Below are 23,324 nucleotides of genomic sequence, written 5' to 3' on the forward strand. Positions count from 1 at the left end.
CACATCAAATGCACACGCTTCTGCCCAGTCAAGGAAACCATCGCCTCAATGCAAAGACAGCACAACAACTGGCAGAGGATGTTTGCAAAGCACACGTCGGACACGGGGTGGAAAGCCCCAAGATGCAATCAACTCAAACGTCTTCACCAGAAGAGACACCACAAGCCCATGAAAATCTGGGCAAAAGATGGAAACAGGGATTTCTCCTTAGGAGATCGAAAGAGGGCCAACAGGTGCCTGAACACATGTTCACCATCATTAGGTCTCAGGCCAATGCAAATCCAAACTGCAAGGACATAGCAGCTCACTGTGGTCATGATGGCTATAAGGAAGCAGACGGGAAACATCAAGTGTCAGAGAGGAGGTGGAGAGAAGGGAAGCCTCCTGCACTGCTGGTGGGAGCGGAAACCCGAGCAGCCACTACGCCAAGCGGTGTGGAACTGCCTCAGAAGTTTTGGATTCCATGTCCCATATGATTCCAGCTATTCCTCTGCGGCGTGTTTAACCAAAGAACTCGGAGAAACTACTGCATAAAGACATGTGCACCACTGAGTTCACCACAGCCTTACTCCCACTATTCAAGACTTGGAAGCCGCCCTGGTGCCCAGCAAGGGATGAATGCAGAAGGAAGATGGGCTATAGCCACACAATGGCATACCACTCAGCCAGAACAAAGGATGCAATCCAGCCATTTGTGACCACCAGAGTGACAGTGAGGGTTTTAGGGGAAGTGAAACAAGCCCCAGGGAGAAAGTCAAATACCGTAGAATCTCACCTACAAGGAGAAGAAAAAAGAAGCACTGACGAACAGGCGGCACGGGACATTTGATTGGGGGTTCCCAGAGGCAAAGCCGGGTGGTGGGGGAAGGTGATGAGGCACAAGTGTGCGGTGAGGTCCTGTGATTAGGCTTACGCTGGTGAAGATGTTGTAACCTACACAGAAGTCTAAATCGATGAGGATGCAAATCTGAAAGATATAGGATGCTCTAATGCAGGGTTATGGCAATAAATTCACCTAAAATCCAAAATCCAAATAGGAGTCCAGAATGACGGCATAAAGCTTTGGGGGCTGAAGGAGATTAGAGAAGTTGAACTTCCAAGGATGGAAATTCACCTCAAAATTCTTACTGATGCTACAGAAACGTAGACCATTCCAAATAGATGAAGAGGAATACTACCCAGGGAACATGATCCGAACTAAGCCCATGAACCAAGGGAAAAGGTTACCGTCCATGATGTTACTACTAATCACCTTCACGAATAATCCAAACAGGCCCACGTCTTCCCAAGTTCGGGAAAAGGTTGGTCCAAAAGTCCAATTCAGGGCCGGCCATGTGGTGGAGCGGGTACGAGCTCACGTTCTGCTTGGGCGGCCCGGCCTCACTGTTTCACATCACGGGTGCAGATCACGTTAGCAGCGTTAGGAAATATAGAGTTCATGGTACGTGCGGGCAGAGATCATCAATAAGTAACAATTGTGAGGATGCGTTATCGATACGCAGCAGAAAAAGAACCATGAGAGCATTACAATCTGTGAATTTTCTGGTACACTTCCCCAAAGGAAGAAGGAAGGAAAACATGTGACCTGCGAAGATGGAATTCGCACAGTGCTAGGAGTGACACGATCACTGTGCATCAGAGGATTGCCTAGGCAAACTCAACTTGAGAGGGAGTCCAGGACTTTCTCTGGGGAAGGTCTACCCACTAGGCCATCTACACCTGCTATAAGAGATACAACCCAGAATCATCTTACAGGAAAGAAACCAGTGTCCAGAGAGAATGTAGCAGGCCTTTCAAAGTTCGAGGGGAAACTTAGAAAAACGACAAGAAATCCAGAAAAAGGACAACTATCCCTCCTGGAAAGGGTGAGGAGTCAGACTGGTCCGAGATGGCTCTCAAACTCTGTGTGCATGGAGATTGTCAGGACAACTTAGAATTTTGAGGTTGTTTACGACATCACGCTGAACATGTCCCCCAAGATGGCCGCATGGTTCCAGTCTGAGGATTGGCCTACGCTAGGCTATTAAAGGGAGAGATACCCAGAAACAGCTTTGACAAACAGAAAGCGGGCACAGAAACTGGAAGAGATAAATCAGACTCTGATTCAAGGGAAATGAAAGGAATACTTGGGGAGAAGTGAGAGTACAGGGACAAGCACTGAGAGGAGAACATTGTCATCTACTCAAGTCTATAGGGAGGCCACGCTGATTCAAGCTTGCAGCTTGACTGGAAACAAGAGGCCGGACTTGGGCCTTATCAGACCTACGTTGTCTTTCTGCCTTAAGCATAATCCAAAGTCAAGAACGATGCTTTGAGGACATTGAAGAGAAGAATCGATGCCTCCTTTCCTAGGCCCCTAGCATTCTTTAAGATCAGTCTCACTTTCCATAGCTCAGGCGTCACGGGGGCCAACGGGGTACATGCTAACGTGTCCCAAGAGATGTCTTGGAAGCCTTCAAGGAATGGGGCCCTGTCATGCTTGGGGTTGTCCCTGTGTTTGAAAGGGCTCCACAAGTGTACTGAAAAGCACCCTTTTCCAGATGGCTTCGTTTCTTTGTGAAGGCTGCCCTCCCAGGCTGGAGTGCTCAGTTTGGCCCTAATGAAATTCTATCCCCCTACCTCTTGCCATAGATGGATTATTGCTTGTGTGTTTTGACACCATACATAAGGAAGCTGGCTGAAAATTAGAACATTACAATTCTGTTTCAAGAAAATAAGCAGGCCAGGACTGAGGACGTAAGGTAAATATATGGCACACCCTCTAGAAAGAAAGTAAGCCCGTATCTAGACGGAATCTAGGGGAACGTTCAAGGATCAGGGGTCAAGTTCGAAACTTCCCAAAACCAGAAAAGAGACAGAAAAATATCTTTCCTGGAGAGAGAAATTCATCAGATTTGTCTAATTTGTCTCGGAAACCTTATGTCCACGAAGGGGGTTGGCAGGACACCCGCGAATTTGCAGTTTCTGATCTCAGCATGGCAAACCAACCCAGATGACCGCATGTTCTCAGTGCTTAGTTTGACCTAGGCTAGGCTAGCAAAGATCCCTACATGTGCCCATTGCAAATTCAAAGACAACAACCAAGAGTCACGAAAGGACTCACACCTCAGCCTGGAGAACATACGGTGATTAAAGAAATACAAAATTAATCACTTGGAGTGAAGCAGAACGGACTGATAAGCATGTCTAAGGGAGATAGCTGAGAAAGACCATGACGAGTATACTATGGAAAAGAAAAAAAGGTCCCAGAAAACGGAAGGCGAACAGAAACCACACCTGAATAATCCACAATGAAAGATGTCAGTCTTTAGACACACTCTGGCTTACCGTTTGAAAGTCAGAGAAATTCACAAGCGAACAAATGACAGCGAAGGTCAAACCTGGGCTAACTGGGAAGGATGAGTCATGAGACTCCTCCAAGCGGGCTCGGAAACCCTGCATCCGTGAAGCTAGCCGGGACAGCAGATACACAATTATGACAAATCCTCTGACATCACAGAAGAGCCGAAAAACAACCTGGCCTCATCTACACAGTGCCAGAGCTGGTCTCAAGTAGCCCATTCAAGTCCCATTGCACTCAACTGCAGGTTGCCAGTGCAACATGAAAGGGGCCGGCCGGTGGTGCAGCAGTGAGGAACGCACCTTCTGAGTCGGTGGCCAGGGGTGGGCCGGGTGGAATCCTGGGGGGGAGCCTGCTCACCACTGCTTCAGTCGTTCTGGGGCAGGCGTCACAGGTAGTGTAGAGTCCAATGGGAAGGGATGTCAGACAGGGCCACACTTCCGAGCAAATACAGGAGCATAGCCAGCAGATGTGAGCTCAGCGATGCACTTCTGCCGAAACAAACCAATGAAAAGTTGCAAAGGATAGAAAAACTGAAGCTCAAAGAAGAAACAACAGCTTGCCAGTGCAAAAATAAGATCTCTATGGAGAACCCTAGCCAAACAGGTGAAAGCTATGTCAATCGAAAACTAGCAAACGTTTGGGGAAAGAAATTCAAGAAGACACAAGGAAAAAGAAGGATATTCCAGGATCCGGGAATGGAAGAATGAACACACTTGAAACTTCCATACCTGAGCAAGGAATCCCTCGATTCCTTACAAACCCAGTCAAATTTGCAGCAATATTTGCCACAGAGATAGAAGAGAGAATCCTAAAGTTTCTAGCCAGACACAAGAGACCCTGAATAGGCAAGGAATCCTCAGGAAAATGAACAAAGCGGGACGTGTCACACTTTCTCATTTCAACACAGAGGACGAAGCGCTAGGCACCGAAACGGCACAGTCTGGGCCTCAAAACAGTCACACAGACCCATGCAACAGAATCGAGAGCCCAGAGCCCAACTTAAACGTACATGGACGGCCCATTTTCGACCAGGGAGCCAAGAGGAGACAGTGGAGAAAGCAGAGTCTCTACAAGAAGCGGTGCTGGGAAGTCTGCACAGCCACATGGGACACAACGAGAGTACACCATGATGTTACACATGAGACACACACCACCTCGAAATGGATTAAAGCCTGGAATGGCAGACTTGAAACCGTGAAACTTGTAGGAGAAGACCTAGGCAGACTGCTCTTTGCCATCTGTCTGAGCCACCTATTTGGAAGAGGCGTGTCTGACTGGGCAAGGGTAACAGAGGAAACAAGAAACAAACGGGACCACATCAAATGCACACGCTTCTGCCCAGTCAAGGAAACCATCGCCTCAATGCAAAGACAGCACAACAACTGGCAGAGGATGTTTGCAAAGCACACGTCGGACACGGGGTGGAAAGCCCCAAGATGCAATCAACTCAAACGTCTTCACCAGAAGAGACACCACAAGCCCATGAAAATCTGGGCAAAAGATGGAAACAGGGATTTCTCCTTAGGAGATCGAAAGAGGGCCAACAGGTGCCTGAACACATGTTCACCATCATTAGGTCTCAGGCCAATGCAAATCCAAACTGCAAGGACATAGCAGCTCACTGTGGTCATGATGGCTATAAGGAAGCAGACGGGAAACATCAAGTGTCAGAGAGGAGGTGGAGAGAAGGGAAGCCTCCTGCACTGCTGGTGGGAGCGGAAACCCGAGCAGCCACTACGCCAAGCGGTGTGGAACTGCCTCAGAAGTTTTGGATTCCATGTCCCATATGATTCCAGCTATTCCTCTGCGGCGTGTTTAACCAAAGAACTCGGAGAAACTACTGCATAAAGACATGTGCACCACTGAGTTCACCACAGCCTTACTCCCACTATTCAAGACTTGGAAGCCGCCCTGGTGCCCAGCAAGGGATGAATGCAGAAGGAAGATGGGCTATAGCCACACAATGGCATACCACTCAGCCAGAACAAAGGATGCAATCCAGCCATTTGTGACCACCAGAGTGACAGTGAGGGTTTTAGGGGAAGTGAAACAAGCCCCAGGGAGAAAGTCAAATACCGTAGAATCTCACCTACAAGGAGAAGAAAAAAGAAGCACTGACGAACAGGCGGCACGGGACATTTGATTGGGGGTTCCCAGAGGCAAAGCCGGGTGGTGGGGGAAGGTGATGAGGCACAAGTGTGCGGTGAGGTCCTGTGATTAGGCTTACGCTGGTGAAGATGTTGTAACCTACACAGAAGTCTAAATCGATGAGGATGCAAATCTGAAAGATATAGGATGCTCTAATGCAGGGTTATGGCAATAAATTCACCTAAAATCCAAAATCCAAATAGGAGTCCAGAATGACGGCATAAAGCTTTGGGGGCTGAAGGAGATTAGAGAAGTTGAACTTCCAAGGATGGAAATTCACCTCAAAATTCTTACTGATGCTACAGAAACGTAGACCATTCCAAATAGATGAAGAGGAATACTACCCAGGGAACATGATCCGAACTAAGCCCATGAACCAAGGGAAAAGGTTACCGTCCATGATGTTACTACTAATCACCTTCACGAATAATCCAAACAGGCCCACGTCTTCCCAAGTTCGGGAAAAGGTTGGTCCAAAAGTCCAATTCAGGGCCGGCCATGTGGTGGAGCGGGTACGAGCTCACGTTCTGCTTGGGCGGCCCGGCCTCACTGTTTCACATCACGGGTGCAGATCACGTTAGCAGCGTTAGGAAATATAGAGTTCATGGTACGTGCGGGCAGAGATCATCAATAAGTAACAATTGTGAGGATGCGTTATCGATACGCAGCAGAAAAAGAACCATGAGAGCATTACAATCTGTGAATTTTCTGGTACACTTCCCCAAAGGAAGAAGGAAGGAAAACATGTGACCTGCGAAGATGGAATTCGCACAGTGCTAGGAGTGACACGATCACTGTGCATCAGAGGATTGCCTAGGCAAACTCAACTTGAGAGGGAGTCCAGGACTTTCTCTGGGGAAGGTCTACCCACTAGGCCATCTACACCTGCTATAAGAGATACAACCCAGAATCATCTTACAGGAAAGAAACCAGTGTCCAGAGAGAATGTAGCAGGCCTTTCAAAGTTCGAGGGGAAACTTAGAAAAACGACAAGAAATCCAGAAAAAGGACAACTATCCCTCCTGGAAAGGGTGAGGAGTCAGACTGGTCCGAGATGGCTCTCAAACTCTGTGTGCATGGAGATTGTCAGGACAACTTAGAATTTTGAGGTTGTTTACGACATCACGCTGAACATGTCCCCCAAGATGGCCGCATGGTTCCAGTCTGAGGATTGGCCTACGCTAGGCTATTAAAGGGAGAGATACCCAGAAACAGCTTTGACAAACAGAAAGCGGGCACAGAAACTGGAAGAGATAAATCAGACTCTGATTCAAGGGAAATGAAAGGAATACTTGGGGAGAAGTGAGAGTACAGGGACAAGCACTGAGAGGAGAACATTGTCATCTACTCAAGTCTATAGGGAGGCCACGCTGATTCAAGCTTGCAGCTTGACTGGAAACAAGAGGCCGGACTTGGGCCTTATCAGACCTACGTTGTCTTTCTGCCTTAAGCATAATCCAAAGTCAAGAACGATGCTTTGAGGACATTGAAGAGAAGAATCGATGCCTCCTTTCCTAGGCCCCTAGCATTCTTTAAGATCAGTCTCACTTTCCATAGCTCAGGCGTCACGGGGGCCAACGGGGTACATGCTAACGTGTCCCAAGAGATGTCTTGGAAGCCTTCAAGGAATGGGGCCCTGTCATGCTTGGGGTTGTCCCTGTGTTTGAAAGGGCTCCACAAGTGTACTGAAAAGCACCCTTTTCCAGATGGCTTCGTTTCTTTGTGAAGGCTGCCCTCCCAGGCTGGAGTGCTCAGTTTGGCCCTAATGAAATTCTATCCCCCTACCTCTTGCCATAGATGGATTATTGCTTGTGTGTTTTGACACCATACATAAGGAAGCTGGCTGAAAATTAGAACATTACAATTCTGTTTCAAGAAAATAAGCAGGCCAGGACTGAGGACGTAAGGTAAATATATGGCACACCCTCTAGAAAGAAAGTAAGCCCGTATCTAGACGGAATCTAGGGGAACGTTCAAGGATCAGGGGTCAAGTTCGAAACTTCCCAAAACCAGAAAAGAGACAGAAAAATATCTTTCCTGGAGAGAGAAATTCATCAGATTTGTCTAATTTGTCTCGGAAACCTTATGTCCACGAAGGGGGTTGGCAGGACACCCGCGAATTTGCAGTTTCTGATCTCAGCATGGCAAACCAACCCAGATGACCGCATGTTCTCAGTGCTTAGTTTGACCTAGGCTAGGCTAGCAAAGATCCCTACATGTGCCCATTGCAAATTCAAAGACAACAACCAAGAGTCACGAAAGGACTCACACCTCAGCCTGGAGAACATACGGTGATTAAAGAAATACAAAATTAATCACTTGGAGTGAAGCAGAACGGACTGATAAGCATGTCTAAGGGAGATAGCTGAGAAAGACCATGACGAGTATACTATGGAAAAGAAAAAAAGGTCCCAGAAAACGGAAGGCGAACAGAAACCACACCTGAATAATCCACAATGAAAGATGTCAGTCTTTAGACACACTCTGGCTTACCGTTTGAAAGTCAGAGAAATTCACAAGCGAACAAATGACAGCGAAGGTCAAACCTGGGCTAACTGGGAAGGATGAGTCATGAGACTCCTCCAAGCGGGCTCGGAAACCCTGCATCCGTGAAGCTAGCCGGGACAGCAGATACACAATTATGACAAATCCTCTGACATCACAGAAGAGCCGAAAAACAACCTGGCCTCATCTACACAGTGCCAGAGCTGGTCTCAAGTAGCCCATTCAAGTCCCATTGCACTCAACTGCAGGTTGCCAGTGCAACATGAAAGGGGCCGGCCGGTGGTGCAGCAGTGAGGAACGCACCTTCTGAGTCGGTGGCCAGGGGTGGGCCGGGTGGAATCCTGGGGGGGAGCCTGCTCACCACTGCTTCAGTCGTTCTGGGGCAGGCGTCACAGGTAGTGTAGAGTCCAATGGGAAGGGATGTCAGACAGGGCCACACTTCCGAGCAAATACAGGAGCATAGCCAGCAGATGTGAGCTCAGCGATGCACTTCTGCCGAAACAAACCAATGAAAAGTTGCAAAGGATAGAAAAACTGAAGCTCAAAGAAGAAACAACAGCTTGCCAGTGCAAAAATAAGATCTCTATGGAGAACCCTAGCCAAACAGGTGAAAGCTATGTCAATCGAAAACTAGCAAACGTTTGGGGAAAGAAATTCAAGAAGACACAAGGAAAAAGAAGGATATTCCAGGATCCGGGAATGGAAGAATGAACACACTTGAAACTTCCATACCTGAGCAAGGAATCCCTCGATTCCTTACAAACCCAGTCAAATTTGCAGCAATATTTGCCACAGAGATAGAAGAGAGAATCCTAAAGTTTCTAGCCAGACACAAGAGACCCTGAATAGGCAAGGAATCCTCAGGAAAATGAACAAAGCGGGACGTGTCACACTTTCTCATTTCAACACAGAGGACGAAGCGCTAGGCACCGAAACGGCACAGTCTGGGCCTCAAAACAGTCACACAGACCCATGCAACAGAATCGAGAGCCCAGAGCCCAACTTAAACGTACATGGACGGCCCATTTTCGACCAGGGAGCCAAGAGGAGACAGTGGAGAAAGCAGAGTCTCTACAAGAAGCGGTGCTGGGAAGTCTGCACAGCCACATGGGACACAACGAGAGTACACCATGATGTTACACATGAGACACACACCACCTCGAAATGGATTAAAGCCTGGAATGGCAGACTTGAAACCGTGAAACTTGTAGGAGAAGACCTAGGCAGACTGCTCTTTGCCATCTGTCTGAGCCACCTATTTGGAAGAGGCGTGTCTGACTGGGCAAGGGTAACAGAGGAAACAAGAAACAAACGGGACCACATCAAATGCACACGCTTCTGCCCAGTCAAGGAAACCATCGCCTCAATGCAAAGACAGCACAACAACTGGCAGAGGATGTTTGCAAAGCACACGTCGGACACGGGGTGAAAAGCCCCAAGATGCAATCAACTCAAACGTCTTCACCAGAAGAGACACCACAAGCCAATGAAAATCTGGGCAAAAGATGGAAACAGGGATTTCTCCTTAGGAGATCGAAAGAGGGCCAACAGGTGCCTGAACACATGTTCACCATCATTAGGTCTCAGGCCAATGCAAATCCAAACTGCAAGGACATAGCAGCTCACTGTGGTCATGATGGCTATAAGGAAGCAGACGGGAAACATCAAGTGTCAGAGAGGAGGTGGAGAGAAGGGAAGCCTCCTGCACTGCTGGTGGGAGCGGAAACCCGAGCAGCCACTACGCCAAGCGGTGTGGAACTGCCTCAGAAGTTTTGGATTCCATGTCCCATATGATTCCAGCTATTCCTCTGCGGCGTGTTTAACCAAAGAACTTGGAGAAACTACTGCATAAAGACATGTGCACCACTGAGTTCACCACAGCCTTACTCCCACTATTCAAGACTTGGAAGCCGCCCTGGTGCCCAGCAAGGGATGAATGCAGAAGGAAGATGGGCTATAGCCACACAATGGCATACCACTCAGCCAGAACAAAGGATGCAATCCAGCCATTTGTGACCACCAGAGTGACAGTGAGGGTTTTAGGGGAAGTGAAACAAGCCCCAGGGAGAAAGTCAAATACCGTAGAATCTCACCTACAAGGAGAAGAAAAAAGAAGCACTGACGAACAGGCGGCACGGGACATTTGATTGGGGGTTCCCAGAGGCAAAGCCGGGTGGTGGGGGAAGGTGAAAGACATGATGAGGCACAAGTGTGCGGTGAGGTCCTGTGATTAGGCTTACGCTGGTGAAGATGTTGTAACCTACACAGAAGTCTAAATCGATGAGGATGCAAATCTGAAAGATATAGGATGCTCTAATGCAGGGTTATGGCAATAAATTCACCTAAAATCCAAAATCCAAATAGGAGTCCAGAATGACGGCATAAAGCTTTGGGGGCTGAAGGAGATTAGAGAAGTTGAACTTCCAAGGATGGAAATTCACCTCAAAATTCTTACTGATGCTACAGAAACGTAGACCATTCCAAATAGATGAAGAGGAATACTACCCAGGGAACATGATCCGAACTAAGCCCATGAACCAAGGGAAAAGGTTACCGTCCATGATGTTACTACTAATCACCTTGACGAATAATCCAAACAGGCCCACGTCTTCCCAAGTTCGGGAAAAGGTTGGTCCAAAAGTCCAATTCAGGGCCGGCCATGTGGTGGAGCGGGTACGAGCTCACGTTCTGCTTGGGCGGCCCGGCCTCACTGTTTCACATCACGGGTGCAGATCACGTTAGCAGCGTTAGGAAATATAGAGTTCATGGTACGTGCGGGCAGAGATCATCAATAAGTAACAATTGTGAGGATGCGTTATCGATACGCAGCAGAAAAAGAACCATGAGAGCATTACAATCTGTGAATTTTCTGGTACACTTCCCCAAAGGAAGAAGGAAGGAAAACATGTGACCTGCGAAGATGGAATTCGCACAGTGCTAGGAGTGACACGATCACTGTGCATCAGAGGATTGCCTAGGCAAACTCAACTTGAGAGGGAGTCCAGGACTTTCTCTGGGGAAGGTCTACCCACTAGGCCATCTACACCTGCTATAAGAGATACAACCCAGAATCATCTTACAGGAAAGAAACCAGTGTCCAGAGAGAATGTAGCAGGCCTTTCAAAGTTCGAGGGGAAACTTAGAAAAACGACAAGAAATCCAGAAAAAGGACAACTATCCCACCTGGAAAGGGTGAGGAGTCAGACTGGTCCGAGATGGCTCTCAAACTCTGTGTGCATGGAGATTGTCAGGACAACTTAGAATTTTGAGGTTGTTTATGACATCACGCTGAACATGTCCCCCAAGATGGCCGCATGGTTCCAGTCTGAGGATTGGCCTACGCTAGGCTATTAAAGGGAGAGATACCCAGAAACAGCTTTGACAAACAGAAAGCGGGCACAGAAACTGGAAGAGATAAATCAGACTCTGATTCAAGGGAAATGAAAGGAATACTTGGGGAGAAGTGAGAGTACAGGGACAAGCACTGAGAGGAGAACATTGTCATCTACTCAAGTCTATAGGGAGGCCACGCTGATTCAAGCTTGCAGCTTGACTGGAAACAAGAGGCCGGACTTGGGCCTTATCAGACCTACGTTGTCTTTCTGCCTTAAGCATAATCCAAAGTCAAGAACGATGCTTTGAGGACATTGAAGAGAAGAATCGATGCCTCCTTTCCTAGGCCCCTAGCATTCTTTAAGATCAGTCTCACTTTCCATAGCTCAGGCGTCACGGGGGCCAACGGGGTACATGCTAACGTGTCCCAAGAGATGTCTTGGAGGCCTTCAAGGAATGGGGCCCTGTCATGCTTGGGGTTGTCCCTGTGTTTGAAAGGGCTCCACAAGTGTACTGAAAAGCACCCTTTTCCAGATGGCTTCGTTTCTTTGTGAAGGCTGCCCTCCCAGGCTGGAGTGCTCAGTTTGGCCCTAATGAAATTCTATCCCCCTACCTCTTGCCATAGATGGATTATTGCTTGTGTGTTTTGACACCATACGTAAGGAAGCTGGCTGAAAATTAGAACATTACAATTCTGTTTCAAGAAAATAAGCAGGCCAGGACTGAGGACGTAAGGTAAATATATGGCACACCCTCTAGAAAGAAAGTAAGCCCGTATCTAGACGGAATCTAGGGGAACGTTCAAGGATCAGGGGTCAAGTTCGAAACTTCCCAAAACCAGAAAAGAGACAGAAAAATATCTTTCCTGGAGAGAGAAATTCATCAGATTTGTCTAATTTGTCTCGGAAACCTTATGTCCACGAAGGGGGTTGGCAGGACACCCGCGAATTTGCAGTTTCTGATCTCAGCATGGCAAACCAACCCAGATGACCGCATGTTCTCAGTGCTTAGTTTGACCTAGGCTAGGCTAGCAAAGATCCCTACATGTGCCCATTGCAAATTCAAAGACAACAACCAAGAGTCACGAAAGGACTCACACCTCAGCCTGGAGAACATACGGTGATTAAAGAAATACAAAATTAATCACTTGGAGTGAAGCAGAACGGACTGATAAGCATGTCTAAGGGAGATAGCTGAGAAAGACCATGACGAGTATACTATGGAAAAGAAAAAAAGGTCCCAGAAAACGGAAGGCGAACAGAAACCACACCTGAATAATCCACAATGAAAGATGTCAGTCTTTAGACACACTCTGGCTTACCGTTTGAAAGTCAGAGAAATTCACAAGCGAACAAATGACAGCGAAGGTCAAACCTGGGCTAACTGGGAAGGATGAGTCATGAGACTCCTCCAAGCGGGCTCGGAAACCCTGCATCCGTGAAGCTAGCCGGGACAGCAGATACACAATTATGACAAATCCTCTGACATCACAGAAGAGCCGAAAAACAACCTGGCCTCATCTACACAGTGCCAGAGCTGGTCTCAAGTAGCCCATTCAAGTCCCATTGCACTCAACTGCAGGTTGCCAGTGCAACATGAAAGGGGCCGGCCGGTGGTGCAGCAGTGAGGAACGCACCTTCTGAGTCGGTGGCCAGGGGTGGGCCGGGTGGAATCCTGGGGGGGAGCCTGCTCACCACTGCTTCAGTCGTTCTGGGGCAGGCGTCACAGGTAGTGTAGAGTCCAATGGGAAGGGATGTCAGACAGGGCCACACTTCCGAGCAAATACAGGAGCATAGCCAGCAGATGTGAGCTCAGCGATGCACTTCTGCCGAAACAAACCAATGAAAAGTTGCAAAGGATAGAAAAACTGAAGCTCAAAGAAGAAACAACAGCTTGCCAGTGCAAAAATAAGATCTCTATGGAGAACCCTAGCCAAACAGGTGAAAGCTATGTCAATCGAAAACTAGCAAACGTTTGGGGAAAGAAATTCAAGAAGACACAAGGAAAAAGAAGGATATTCCAGGATCCGGGAATGGAAGAATGAACACACTTGAAACTTCCATACCTGAGCAAGGAATCCCTCGATTCCTTACAAACCCAGTCAAATTTGCAGCAATATTTGCCACAGAGATAGAAGAGAGAATCCTAAAGTTTCTAGCCAGACACAAGAGACCCTGAATAGGCAAGGAATCCTCAGGAAAATGAACAAAGCGGGACGTGTCACACTTTCTCATTTCAACACAGAGGACGAAGCGCTAGGCACCGAAACGGCACAGTCTGGGCCTCAAAACAGTCACACAGACCCATGCAACAGAATCGAGAGCCCAGAGCCCAACTTAAACGTACATGGACGGCCCATTTTCGACCAGGGAGCCAAGAGGAGACAGTGGAGAAAGCAGAGTCTCTACAAGAAGCGGTGCTGGGAAGTCTGCACAGCCACATGGGACACAACGAGAGTACACCATGATGTTACACATGAGACACACACCACCTCGAAATGGATTAAAGCCTGGAATGGCAGACTTGAAACCGTGAAACTTGTAGGAGAAGACCTAGGCAGACTGCTCTTTGCCATCTGTCTGAGCCACCTATTTGGAAGAGGCGTGTCTGACTGGGCAAGGGTAACAGAGGAAACAAGAAACAAACGGGACCACATCAAATGCACACGCTTCTGCCCAGTCAAGGAAACCATCGCCTCAATGCAAAGACAGCACAACAACTGGCAGAGGATGTTTGCAAAGCACACGTCGGACACGGGGTGGAAAGCCCCAAGATGCAATCAACTCAAACGTCTTCACCAGAAGAGACACCACAAGCCCATGAAAATCTGGGCAAAAGATGGAAACAGGGATTTCTCCTTAGGAGATCGAAAGAGGGCCAACAGGTGCCTGAACACATGTTCACCATCATTAGGTCTCAGGCCAATGCAAATCCAAACTGCAAGGACATAGCAGCTCACTGTGGTCATGATGGCTATAAGGAAGCAGACGGGAAACATCAAGTGTCAGAGAGGAGGTGGAGAGAAGGGAAGCCTCCTGCACTGCTGGTGGGAGCGGAAACCCGAGCAGCCACTACGCCAAGCGGTGTGGAACTGCCTCAGAAGTTTTGGATTCCATGTCCCATATGATTCCAGCTATTCCTCTGCGGCGTGTTTAACCAAAGAACTCGGAGAAACTACTGCATAAAGACATGTGCACCACTGAGTTCACCACAGCCTTACTCCCACTATTCAAGACTTGGAAGCCGCCCTGGTGCCCAGCAAGGGATGAATGCAGAAGGAAGATGGGCTATAGCCACACAATGGCATACCACTCAGCCAGAACAAAGGATGCAATCCAGCCATTTGTGACCACCAGAGTGACAGTGAGGGTTTTAGGGGAAGTGAAACAAGCCCCAGGGAGAAAGTCAAATACCGTAGAATCTCACCTACAAGGAGAAGAAAAAAGAAGCACTGACGAACAGGCGGCACGGGACATTTGATTGGGGGTTCCCAGAGGCAAAGCCGGGTGGTGGGGGAAGGTGATGAGGCACAAGTGTGCGGTGAGGTCCTGTGATTAGGCTTACGCTGGTGAAGATGTTGTAACCTACACAGAAGTCTAAATCGATGAGGATGCAAATCTGAAAGATATAGGATGCTCTAATGCAGGGTTATGGCAATAAATTCACCTAAAATCCAAAATCCAAATAGGAGTCCAGAATGACGGCATAAAGCTTTGGGGGCTGAAGGAGATTAGAGAAGTTGAACTTCCAAGGATGGAAATTCACCTCAAAATTCTTACTGATGCTACAGAAACGTAGACCATTCCAAATAGATGAAGAGGAATACTACCCAGGGAACATGATCCGAACTAAGCCCATGAACCAAGGGAAAAGGTTACCGTCCATGATGTTACTACTAATCACCTTCACGAATAATCCAAACAGGCCCACGTCTTCCCAAGTTCGGGAAAAGGTTGGTCCAAAAGTCCAATTCAGGGCCGGCCATGTGGTGGAGCGGGTACGAGCTCACGTTCTGCTTGGGCGGCCCGGCCTCACTGTTTCACATCACGGGTGCAGATCACGTTAGCAGCGTTAGGAAATATAGAGTTCATGGTACGTGCGGGCAGAGATCATCAATAAGTAACAATTGTGAGGATGCGTTATCGATACGCAGCAGAAAAAGAACCATGAGAGCATTACAATCTGTGAATTTTCTGGTACACTTCCCCAAAGGAAGAAGGAAGGAAAACATGTGACCTGCGAAGATGGAATTCGCACAGTGCTAGGAGTGACACGATCACTGTGCATCAGAGGATTGCCTAGGCAAACTCAACTTGAGAGGGAGTCCAGGACTTTCTCTGGGGAAGGTCTACCCACTAGGCCATCTACACCTGCTATAAGAGATACAACCCAGAATCATCTTACAGGAAAGAAACCAGTGTCCAGAGAGAATGTAGCAGGCCTTTCAAAGTTCGAGGGGAAACTTAGAAAAACGACAAGAAATCCAGAAAAAGGACAACTATCCCTCCTGGAAAGGGTGAGGAGTCAGACTGGTCCGAGATGGCTCTCAAACTCTGTGTGCATGGAGATTGTCAGGACAACTTAGAATTTTGAGGTTGTTTACGACATCACGCTGAACATGTCCCCCAAGATGGCCGCATGGTTCCAGTCTGAGGATTGGCCTACGCTAGGCTATTAAAGGGAGAGATACCCAGAAACAGCTTTGACAAACAGAAAGCGGGCACAGAAACTGGAAGAGATAAATCAGACTCTGATTCAAGGGAAATGAAAGGAATACTTGGGGAGAAGTGAGAGTACAGGGACAAGCACTGAGAGGAGAACATTGTCATCTACTCAAGTCTATAGGGAGGCCACGCTGATTCAAGCTTGCAGCTTGACTGGAAACAAGAGGCCGGACTTGGGCCTTATCAGACCTACGTTGTCTTTCTGCCTTAAGCATAATCCAAAGTCAAGAACGATGCTTTGAGGACATTGAAGAGAAGAATCGATGCCTCCTTTCCTAGGCCCCTAGCATTCTTTAAGATCAGTCTCACTTTCCATAGCTCAGGCGTCACGGGGGCCAACGGGGTACATGCTAACGTGTCCCAAGAGATGTCTTGGAAGCCTTCAAGGAATGGGGCCCTGTCATGCTTGGGGTTGTCCCTGTGTTTGAAAGGGCTCCACAAGTGTACTGAAAAGCACCCTTTTCCAGATGGCTTCGTTTCTTTGTGAAGGCTGCCCTCCCAGGCTGGAGTGCTCAGTTTGGCCCTAATGAAATTCTATCCCCCTACCTCTTGCCATAGATGGATTATTGCTTGTGTGTTTTGACACCATACATAAGGAAGCTGGCTGAAAATTAGAACATTACAATTCTGTTTCAAGAAAATAAGCAGGCCAGGACTGAGGACGTAAGGTAAATATATGGCACACCCTCTAGAAAGAAAGTAAGCCCGTATCTAGACGGAATCTAGGGGAACGTTCAAGGATCAGGGGTCAAGTTCGAAACTTCCCAAAACCAGAAAAGAGACAGAAAAATATCTTTCCTGGAGAGAGAAATTCATCAGATTTGTCTAATTTGTCTCGGAAACCTTATGTCCACGAAGGGGGTTGGCAGGACACCCGCGAATTTGCAGTTTCTGATCTCAGCATGGCAAACCAACCCAGATGACCGCATGTTCTCAGTGCTTAGTTTGACCTAGGCTAGGCTAGCAAAGATCCCTACATGTGCCCATTGCAAATTCAAAGACAACAACCAAGAGTCACGAAAGGACTCACACCTCAGCCTGGAGAACATACGGTGATTAAAGAAATACAAAATTAATCACTTGGAGTGAAGCAGAACGGACTGATAAGCATGTCTAAGGGAGATAGCTGAGAAAGACCATGACGAGTATACTATGGAAAAGAAAAAAAGGTCCCAGAAAACGGAAGGCGAACAGAAACCACACCTGAATAATCCACAATGAAAGATGTCAGTCTTTAGACACACTCTGGCTTACCGTTTGAAAGTCAGAGAAATTCACAAGCGAACAAATGACAGCGAAGGTCAAACCTGGGCTAACTGGGAAGGATGAGTCATGAGACTCCTCCAAGCGGGCTCGGAAACCCTGCATCCGTGAAGCTAGCCGGGACAGCAGATACACAATTATGACAAATCCTCTGACATCACAGAAGAGCCGAAAAACAACCTGGCCTCATCTACACAGTGCCAGAGCTGGTCTCAAGTAGCCCATTCAAGTCCCATTGCACTCAACTGCAGGTTGCCAGTGCAACATGAAAGGGGCCGGCCGGTGGTGCAGCAGTGAGGAACGCACCTTCTGAGTCGGTGGCCAGGGGTGGGCCGGGTGGAATCCTGGGGGGGAGCCTGCTCACCACTGCTTCAGTCGTTCTGGGGCAGGCGTCACAGGTAGTGTAGAGTCCAATGGGAAGGGATGTCAGACAGGGCCACACTTCCGAGCAAATACAGGAGCATAGCCAGCAGATGTGAGCTCAGCGATGCACTTCTGCCGAAACAAACCAATGAAAAGTTGCAAAGGATAGAAAAACTGAAGCTCAAAGAAGAAACAACAGCTTGCCAGTGCAAAAATAAGATCTCTATGGAGAACCCTAGCCAAACAGGTGAAAGCTATGTCAATCGAAAACTAGCAAACGTTTGGGGAAAGAAATTCAAGAAGACACAAGGAAAAAGAAGGATATTCCAGGATCCGGGAATGGAAGAATGAACACACTTGAAACTTCCATACCTGAGCAAGGAATCCCTCGATTCCTTACAAACCCAGTCAAATTTGCAGCAATATTTGCCACAGAGATAGAAGAGAGAATCCTAAAGTTTCTAGCCAGACACAAGAGACCCTGAATAGGCAAGGAATCCTCAGGAAAATGAACAAAGCGGGACGTGTCACACTTTCTCATTTCAACACAGAGGACGAAGCGCTAGGCACCGAAACGGCACAGTCTGGGCCTCAAAACAGTCACACAGACCCATGCAACAGAATCGAGAGCCCAGAGCCCAACTTAAACGTACATGGACGGCCCATTTTCGACCAGGGAGCCAAGAGGAGACAGTGGAGAAAGCAGAGTCTCTACAAGAAGCGGTGCTGGGAAGTCTGCACAGCCACATGGGACACAACGAGAGTACACCATGATGTTACACATGAGACACACACCACCTCGAAATGGATTAAAGCCTGGAATGGCAGACTTGAAACCGTGAAACTTGTAGGAGAAGACCTAGGCAGACTGCTCTTTGCCATCTGTCTGAGCCACCTATTTGGAAGAGGCGTGTCTGACTGGGCAAGGGTAACAGAGGAAACAAGAAACAAACGGGACCACATCAAATGCACACGCTTCTGCCCAGTCAAGGAAACCATCGCCTCAATGCAAAGACAGCACAACAACTGGCAGAGGATGTTTGCAAAGCACACGTCGGACACGGGGTGGAAAGCCCCAAGATGCAATCAACTCAAACGTCTTCACCAGAAGAGACACCACAAGCCCATGAAAATCTGGGCAAAAGATGGAAACAGGGATTTCTCCTTAGGAGATCGAAAGAGGGCCAACAGGTGCCTGAACACATGTTCACCATCATTAGGTCTCAGGCCAATGCAAATCCAAACTGCAAGGACATAGCAGCTCACTGTGGTCATGATGGCTATAAGGAAGCAGACGGGAAACATCAAGTGTCAGAGAGGAGGTGGAGAGAAGGGAAGCCTCCTGCACTGCTGGTGGGAGCGGAAACCCGAGCAGCCACTACGCCAAGCGGTGTGGAACTGCCTCAGAAGTTTTGGATTCCATGTCCCATATGATTCCAGCTATTCCTCTGCGGCGTGTTTAACCAAAGAACTCGGAGAAACTACTGCATAAAGACATGTGCACCACTGAGTTCACCACAGCCTTACTCCCACTATTCAAGACTTGGAAGCCGCCCTGGTGCCCAGCAAGGGATGAATGCAGAAGGAAGATGGGCTATAGCCACACAATGGCATACCACTCAGCCAGAACAAAGGATGCAATCCAGCCATTTGTGACCACCAGAGTGACAGTGAGGGTTTTAGGGGAAGTGAAACAAGCCCCAGGGAGAAAGTCAAATACCGTAGAATCTCACCTACAAGGAGAAGAAAAAAGAAGCACTGACGAACAGGCGGCACGGGACATTTGATTGGGGGTTCCCAGAGGCAAAGCCGGGTGGTGGGGGAAGGTGATGAGGCACAAGTGTGCGGTGAGGTCCTGTGATTAGGCTTACGCTGGTGAAGATGTTGTAACCTACACAGAAGTCTAAATCGATGAGGATGCAAATCTGAAAGATATAGGATGCTCTAATGCAGGGTTATGGCAATAAATTCACCTAAAATCCAAAATCCAAATAGGAGTCCAGAATGACGGCATAAAGCTTTGGGGGCTGAAGGAGATTAGAGAAGTTGAACTTCCAAGGATGGAAATTCACCTCAAAATTCTTACTGATGCTACAGAAACGTAGACCATTCCAAATAGATGAAGAGGAATACTACCCAGGGAACATGATCCGAACTAAGCCCATGAACCAAGGGAAAAGGTTACCGTCCATGATGTTACTACTAATCACCTTCACGAATAATCCAAACAGGCCCACGTCTTCCCAAGTTCGGGAAAAGGTTGGTCCAAAAGTCCAATTCAGGGCCGGCCATGTGGTGGAGCGGGTACGAGCTCACGTTCTGCTTGGGCGGCCCGGCCTCACTGTTTCACATCACGGGTGCAGATCACGTTAGCAGCGTTAGGAAATATAGAGTTCATGGTACGTGCGGGCAGAGATCATCAATAAGTAACAATTGTGAGGATGCGTTATCGATACGCAGCAGAAAAAGAACCATGAGAGCATTACAATCTGTGAATTTTCTGGTACACTTCCCCAAAGGAAGAAGGAAGGAAAACATGTGACCTGCGAAGATGGAATTCGCACAGTGCTAGGAGTGACACGATCACTGTGCATCAGAGGATTGCCTAGGCAAACTCAACTTGAGAGGGAGTCCAGGACTTTCTCTGGGGAAGGTCTACCCACTAGGCCATCTACACCTGCTATAAGAGATACAACCCAGAATCATCTTACAGGAAAGAAACCAGTGTCCAGAGAGAATGTAGCAGGCCTTTCAAAGTTCGAGGGGAAACTTAGAAAAACGACAAGAAATCCAGAAAAAGGACAACTATCCCTCCTGGAAAGGGTGAGGAGTCAGACTGGTCCGAGATGGCTCTCAAACTCTGTGTGCATGGAGATTGTCAGGACAACTTAGAATTTTGAGGTTGTTTACGACATCACGCTGAACATGTCCCCCAAGATGGCCGCATGGTTCCAGTCTGAGGATTGGCCTACGCTAGGCTATTAAAGGGAGAGATACCCAGAAACAGCTTTGACAAACAGAAAGCGGGCACAGAAACTGGAAGAGATAAATCAGACTCTGATTCAAGGGAAATGAAAGGAATACTTGGGGAGAAGTGAGAGTACAGGGACAAGCACTGAGAGGAGAACATTGTCATCTACTCAAGTCTATAGGGAGGCCACGCTGATTCAAGCTTGCAGCTTGACTGGAAACAAGAGGCCGGACTTGGGCCTTATCAGACCTACGTTGTCTTTCTGCCTTAAGCATAATCCAAAGTCAAGAACGATGCTTTGAGGACATTGAAGAGAAGAATCGATGCCTCCTTTCCTAGGCCCCTAGCATTCTTTAAGATCAGTCTCACTTTCCATAGCTCGGGCGTCACGGGGGCCAACGGGGTACATGCTAACGTGTCCCAAGAGATGTCTTGGAAGCCTTCAAGGAATGGGGCCCTGTCATGCTTGGGGTTGTCCCTGTGTTTGAAAGGGCTCCACAAGTGTACTGAAAAGCACCCTTTTCCAGATGGCTTCGTTTCTTTGTGAAGGCTGCCCTCCCAGGCTGGAGTGCTCAGTTTGGCCCTAATGAAATTCTATCCCCCTACCTCTTGCCATAGATGGATTATTGCTTGTGTGTTTTGACACCATACGTAAGGAAGCTGGCTGAAAATTAGAACATTACAATTCTGTTTCAAGAAAATAAGCAGGCCAGGACTGAGGACGTAAGGTAAATATATGGCACACCCTCTAGAAAGAAAGTAAGCCCGTATCTAGACGGAATCTAGGGGAACGTTCAAGGATCAGGGGTCAAGTTCGAAACTTCCCAAAACCAGAAAAGAGACAGAAAAATATCTTTCCTGGAGAGAGAAATTCATCAGATTTGTCTAATTTGTCTCGGAAACCTTATGTCCATGAAGGGGGTTGGCAGGACACCCGCGAATTTGCAGTTTCTGATCTCAGCATGGCAAACCAACCCAGATGACCGCATGTTCTCAGTGCTTAGTTTGACCTAGGCTAGGCTAGCAAAGATCCCTACATGTGCCCATTGCAAATTCAAAGACAACAACCAAGAGTCACGAAAGGACTCACACCTCAGCCTGGAGAACATACGGTGATTAAAGAAATACAAAATTAATCACTTGGAGTGAAGCAGAACGGACTGATAAGCATGTCTAAGGGAGATAGCTGAGAAAGACCATGACGAGTATACTATGGAAAAGAAAAAAAGGTCCCAGAAAACGGAAGGCGAACAGAAACCACACCTGAATAATCCACAATGAAAGATGTCAGTCTTTAGACACACTCTGGTTTACCGTTTGAAAGTCAGAGAAATTCACAAGCGAACAAATGACAGCGAAGGTCAAACCTGGGCTAACTGGGAAGGATGAGTCATGAGACTCCTCCAAGCGGGCTCGGAAACCCTGCATCCGTGAAGCTAGCCGGGACAGCAGATACACAATTATGACAAATCCTCTGACATCACAGAAGAGCCGAAAAACAACCTGGCCTCATCTACACAGTGCCAGAGCTGGTCTCAAGTAGCCCATTCAAGTCCCATTGCACTCAACTGCAGGTTGCCAGTGGAACATGAAAGGGGCCGGCCGGTGGTGCAGCAGTGAGGAACGCACCTTCTGAGTCGGTGGCCAGGGGTGGGCCGGGTGGAATCCTGGGGGGGAGCCTGCTCACCACTGCTTCAGTCGTTCTGGGGCAGGCGTCACAGGTAGTGTAGAGTCCAATGGGAAGGGATGTCAGACAGGGCCACACTTCTGAGCAAATACAGGAGCATAGCCAGCAGATGTGAGCTCAGCGATGCACTTCTGCCGAAACAAACCAATGAAAAGTTGCAAAGGATAGAAAAACTGAAGCTCAAAGAAGAAACAACAGCTTGCCAGTGCAAAAATAAGATCTCTATGAAGAACCCTAGCCAAACAGGTGAAAGCTATGTCAATCGAAAACTAGCAAACGTTTGGGGAAAGAAATTCAAGAAGACACAAGGAAAAAGAAGGATATTCCAGGATCCGGGAATGGAAGAATGAACACACTTGAAACTTCCATACCTGAGCAAGGAATCCCTCGATTCCTTACAAACCCAGTCAAATTTGCAGCAATATTTGCCACAGAGATAGAAGAGAGAATCCTAAAGTTTCTAGCCAGACACAAGAGACCCTGAATAGGCAAGGAATCCTCAGGAAAATGAACAAAGCGGGACGTGTCACACTTTCTCATTTCAACACAGAGGACGAAGCGCTAGGCACCGAAACGGCACAGTCTGGGCCTCAAAACAGTCACACAGACCCATGCAACAGAATCGAGAGCCCAGAGCCCAACTTAAACGTACATGGACGGCCCATTTTCGACCAGGGAGCCAAGAGGAGACAGTGGAGAAAGCAGAGTCTCTACAAGAAGCGGTGCTGGGAAGTCTGCACAGCCACATGGGACACAACGAGAGTACACCATGATGTTACACATGAGACACACACCACCTCGAAATGGATTAAAGCCTGGAATGGCAGACTTGAAACCGTGAAACTTGTAGGAGAAGACCTAGGCAGACTGCTCTTTGCCATCTGTCTGAGCCACCTATTTGGAAGAGGCGTGTCTGACTGGGCAAGGGTAACAGAGGAAACAAGAAACAAACGGGACCACATCAAATGCACACGCTTCTGCCCAGTC

The sequence above is a fragment of the Equus asinus genome, chromosome 3 (genome assembly GCF_041296235.1).
Source record: "Equus asinus isolate D_3611 breed Donkey chromosome 3, EquAss-T2T_v2, whole genome shotgun sequence".
In the NCBI taxonomy this organism is placed as follows: domain Eukaryota; kingdom Metazoa; phylum Chordata; class Mammalia; order Perissodactyla; family Equidae; genus Equus; species Equus asinus.